Source organism: Thunnus maccoyii, chromosome 17 (genome assembly GCF_910596095.1).
Source record: "Thunnus maccoyii chromosome 17, fThuMac1.1, whole genome shotgun sequence".
Lineage (NCBI taxonomy): Eukaryota > Metazoa > Chordata > Actinopteri > Scombriformes > Scombridae > Thunnus > Thunnus maccoyii.
The window spans coordinates 1301934-1307827 of NC_056549.1; positions in this window are offsets into that span (position 1 = coordinate 1301934).

A 5894-nucleotide genomic window follows, 5' to 3' on the forward strand; every position below is an offset into this window, starting at 1 on the left:
CTTATTCAGAGAACATCACTTGTTTTTTACATGGATGTGTAATGTTATACTACTTCTACTTCTACTACACTACTTGTGTTTTTCTCTCATTAGAACATTTATGACACAATGAATTCTGGGAATTCACAATCTCACAACAAAACAGCAACACTCCTCTTCCTCCTCCTCCTCATACTTCATCTCTTCCTCCTCCTCCTCCTCCTTTTCTTCCTCCTCCTCCTCCTTTTCTTCCTCCTCCTCCTCCTCCTCCTCCCCCTCCTCTCAGCAGCTGGTGATCACAGAGTGTAAATAGTAAACACACCTCTGCTCTCTGTAATGCAGATAAACAGTGTTTGTTTGGTTCTGAGCTGCAGCTGATGATGAAAACCCTGACGCTCCCTGAAGAGACCTGCAGGCCGAGCGGCTGTCAGTCAGTCACAGCTGGACAGATGTTGCTTTGTTCCCGACATCTGAAACCTTATTCATCTGAAATGATTTCTCAATGAAAACATAAAACTAACTTCCTTGTTAGTGACACAGAGGCAGGAACAAACAGTTTCCCTCTGAGCAGTAAACAGCTGTTGAAGCAGTTTTCCTCTCAGTTCTGGATTATGGAGATGTTATATATCAACATGCTGCTGCCTCCAACACACATCACAATCATAACTGGTGATGAATATGCAAAAATATAATAAATCTTCGGTGTCACTTAACACCCAAACCCAGTTAATACAGTACAAATTTCTGCACATCACCACAGAAAAACTTTATTTAGAGTTCTCTTAACTTTTTATACATTTCCTTGAACTTTCCTGAGTAATTTGCAGGTATGTAACTGTACATTTTAGGACATTTTACAGAAGGTGGTGAAATTTTAGTACAAATTATAAGAAAAAGTATTAAGTTGGTAAGTAGCCACTCATTATATTTGGGCAGTGATGGAAGAATTATTAAGATAATTTACTTAATTCTCATTTAAGAAGGTGGAATCAGAGAATTTGGACTTTCTTGTTAAAAAATGACTCAAAATTATGAATCGATTATCAAAATAGATTAATTTTATAGTTGGCAACTAATCAATTAATCGACTAGTCATTGCAGCTCTACTATACAGTATACTCTAAACATAAATAGTAACTAGAAAGTCTTTTGAGACACAAATAATCACAAACAAAATGAGGAGATAAAGTTGGAATAATTAATTAAACATTAAAAGTGTATCTGAGAGAATAGAACTTATGTACTTTTACTTCAGTAAGATTTTCACTGCAGTACTTTTACCTGTAACAAAGTATTTTTATACTTGAAATAAAGGATGTGAACTCTTCTGTCACTGCAGGTAGACACAGAAACAGAGAGGATGATGGGAGATTGAGTCAGTCCTGGTGTTCACATCATGTAATCAAACAGACTGTAATGTGGAAAAGTCTCCACCAGGTGGAGTCACAGACCAGGTGACATCCAGGTGTGTGTGTGTGTGTGTGCGTGTGCAGATGTTGCAGCCGGATGGTTGCAGTGCTGCAGGGGCCTCAAGGGCCCCGGGGGCAATGCTCGGCCCCAGCTGGTGGAGCAGGCAGCTCTTTGATTGGCTGGTTGTAAGCAGGACTCTGTGTTCCATCAGGTAGCCTCCACCTCGCCTGGGGAGGAGGGGGGCGGTGCTTGGGGGATGAAAAGCGGCCACACAGAAGTCCTTCCTGTTGGGCTTCACTGCACCGGCCAGGAAACGTCATATTCAGCAGCTGGCGTGGAGCAGCAGCATCCTCTTCATCATCCTCATCACACAGCAGCTGAACAAAACCACACAAACACTCAGAGAAGGAGGCAGAACAACACGTTTATCTGTATATCACCTGTAAACAACAAGACAATTTAAAGTGCTTTACATGAAACATAAAGAGCACTGAAACAAAAACTAAAAGAAACACAAAACATTATAAAAACACATTTAAATAGAATTTAAAACAATTAAATAGAAAATAAAAACTAGCTAAAATCATTAACCTGGAGAGTCCGGCTGCAGTTCACACTGAATAAAAAGCGATTTAAACTGCTGACAGCTGAACGTTATTTGACATCAGTGAAGATTTGAGTTCATAGCAGCTTTGAGATGCAGAAGCCTGCAGGCAGACAGATACAGATCAATGGATGCAGATCATTAAGAGATCAGCTGTCATTCTATAATTTTGAGTACATTTCACTCCAATGAAAAGGTACAGAAACAATGTGCTTTCTCAATAAAAGAATCAAAGCTGAAGCATCAACAGCCTTTTTGATATTTAAAGGGAAAGGATGTTTGCATGTTTTGTCAGTTGTGCAAGCCTTATTTACTGAGCAATTTAAACTCAACATCTGAAAGCCTGATCATGCTGATGTTTTTCTCTGAGTCATGATAGTTCAGGCTTAACTCTGCTGTCTATCAAACAGCAGCTCATTAGTTTGATCTCACCTGTGGGCAACTTTAATCTTGGTAGAATCATAATACAATTCAGATTCCAGCAATTTTTCAGTAATCCAACACGATTGCTTTTAATTAACTAGTTAGAGACGGACTCTGAAGTTATGAGTATGTGATGTCATCCTCAGATCAAATGCACACAGAGGAACAGAGTGAAGGGCCCTGCCCGGGATCTGAGGCTCTGTGGTAAACAAAAAAGAATGCATCCTTATTATACTTGTATTATTAGAAGCAGTATTTGTAGTAAGGACTCTGACAGAAAAAGGCCAGTCCGTCATGGTTAGGAACCAGGACTGAGGAACACAATGAAGGCTGGTAGATGGTCAGTTGGCACCATCTGGTGAAGAGATAGCAGAACTACATCAACTGATTTGTGATTTCTCTGACACTGACTGGTTAAACTGGCTTTGTCGTCATACTGATGTTGTTTTAGACTTGGACTGTGAAGGTACGAGGAAGTGACAGCGTCCTCAGATCAAGCGCAAACCAGGACTGACGAGGTAGAACGAGCAGCTTCTTCTCTCCTGATGTTTCCTCTACACATGAAGGTGGAAAGTGTCTGTAAATTGACCTGAAGTGAGTTCAGCAGGTGAGAATCCTACCAGAGAAATCTGTAAATGTCTGATCAACACGATCACTTTGATCACATTGTGTTGTATCACTGTTTGACTGTACAGCTGAAATGTTTCTTAATGTTGATTGGCTTTTTCAAAAAAGATGTATTTAATGTTTGCAGGTATAAATATTAAGATTTTTTAAATCTAAGTTAAACTACAATTACTTTAGAAAGACTTACATGTATCACTGTTAGTGATTAGCAGGTAAAATCAACTGCAGTTGTATTTTAATCTTCCATCAGCAGTGAAAAATGCAGGAAGTGTCATAACTGGTCGGACAGCTTTGATCAACTTGACTGAGGTTCATTTTTTAACCGTTAATCCTTCTAATGTTCAAACAGCCATCTTACAACACTGAGACTGACTCTGTTTGACTGAAGCTCATTTTAAACAGTCCATGTCTCAACTGTCCCAAATGCTGCAGAACCCTTTCTAGATGGACCAGATCCAGCCCAGACTGGAAGAACTTAGAGGCTGCTTAGGGCCCCTCAGCCATCAGGGGCCCCAAACTAACAGAAAATGTGAACTATCTTTCTCTGTTCAACTTTTGTCATAATTTAAATATTTAAACACAAATGTAAAGATTTAAAGCCTTCATTTTCTCTTGGTGCTAACTAACACACTTAAATCCCAACATTGCCTTTTAGTGCCCCACCAATGTTCATATCGCCCCTGAAAGTTTGTGACATGTTATTGAGAGGAATAAGAACTAATATGTGGCTCTGTGATGTGCGGCTTGTTGTAATGAATGAGCTTGTTGTTGTGTTTGTGTGAAGGTGTTTCTCTGCTATGGATCAGTGTGAGGACAGAGAGGAGGGAGTCCCTCCCTCTAAAAGCTCTCTGTGTGGGGAACATGACAGCCAGACCAAAGCTCAGAGGTGAGATGAGGATCTTTAACTGTCCATCACTGTTCTCCACTCACATCACTCCACCATCATTATTCACACTCAAAGCTCTGTGTGTGTTGTGTTGAAGAACAAAGAAGAAGCACAGACCAGACTCTGCTGTATTCAGTCGGGTGTCTGTCAAGAAGCTCAAGTCGATGTTTGAACCTACTGAGTTCAACAATGGACATAAATCTGCTGATCAGAGGTAAGAAATGTTTGTGTCTGTTACTCTCCATCTCTCCTAAGAAGACATATCATGTCATGTCATGACATGTCCTATAGGATCTCACAATGGCCTCAGAGATCCTGTAGGACTTCCACATCAAGATTGACAACTGGTGATGGCTAACCGACTGGACATCATGTTGATGGACAAACAACAGAAGATAAATATAATATAGAAGATGTTTAGAAGAGGAAGGTATCATGCCTCATATTGCAATAACTGAGCATTGAATATTTTATATATTTTATTTTATTTTATTGAAACATTGGACATCTTAAATGTTGTTTCCATTTAAGACCATGGGCAAAAGTTCCTTGCTGTTTCTGGCTGTAAGTGTGTTACAGAATAAATAGAAAACAAAGTTTTATTTGTCTCCCCCCTTTTTTTTCGCTGATCCTAATAATGATCTGATCCGTGACTCAAATCCGTGATACGATCCGAACCGTGAGTTTTGTGTCATGTTAACACCCCTAGTGTTAACATGTCAGCTTTGTAGACTATATTTTGTATGTCGTGCACATAGATCAGAGTCATGTATTTGATTCATGCATTAATACTTTCTGATGTGAACCTACACTTTTAGATCTGTCAATGTTTTTAGTGTTCAGTCTTTCTAGTTTTCAGCACTGATCTGAACCTGTATAACATTATAAGCTTTGTGCTACTTTATATATTTCTGTATACTAAGTAAATACATAGGAAACATGTGTAAATCATGTGATATGTTTTTGATGAGAACATAAATTTGTTGTCACAATAGAACAATAATATAAATTTGAATTTAACTTTGTTGGTAAAATGACACATTGTGAACCAGTCCATGGCTAAAATGAGCTCTTCTTTGTTTAGTGACAATATGTATATGCTAAATGTCTTTAAAGAAGCAGCCTTTTCACCACTCAAGCAAATTGTTTTATTGGCATATAAAATTGCCCCCCACCCCTCCGATTTCATCAGGCAGGACAATGATATAGTTTGATGCAGTTTGTTGTAAGATTCCATGTTGGTTTTCCTCCTGTCCTCCCCAAATTTTTGAGTCACCGGCTGCCACTGATGTATATGTATATGTAAATTTTTTTCCCTTCATTTTTGTGATAGATATGTTCAAAACAGGCATGTTTGGTGACATGGTGGCATTTTGCCACTCTTCATTATGACCACTGTTTGATTACAATTCAAGCACAATGGTCTCATATTTCCCTCAGGCAAAATTAACTTGTGTTTTTCAGTCCAGTCATCCTTAAATGCATGTTTCTCACTGTCAACATCTTTTTTTCTTTTTAGTATCAGCTAGTTTTGAACAAGACATTTTATTTTATCAACTGCAGCTCCTACAGATGTTGCATTTAGAATATTTAACACAGAAGAAGTATGATGTCTTTGTTATTAACGTGTTGAAAATAACACATTGTTTGTCTGAGAAGAATTATATTGAACATGTGCATTTATCAGTGTTTTGTTTCCATCAGGATCCATCAGAAAAGACAAAGTTTCCCTGAACCCTGCTGTGTGTCCATGAAGAGTGACTGGTCCATGGGTCGACCTGTTGACTTCAGACATGAACATCAGTCTGCTGATCAGAGGTCAGACTGTAAAATGTTTTATGTTATTATCCAGCTCTCCTAATAAGTTTGATTGAATGTGGAGATTTATTCTCGACCTTAGTGACTAATACTGTTTTTACACACAATGTCCTCATAAATATAAATACAAACACACACACTCCTCCT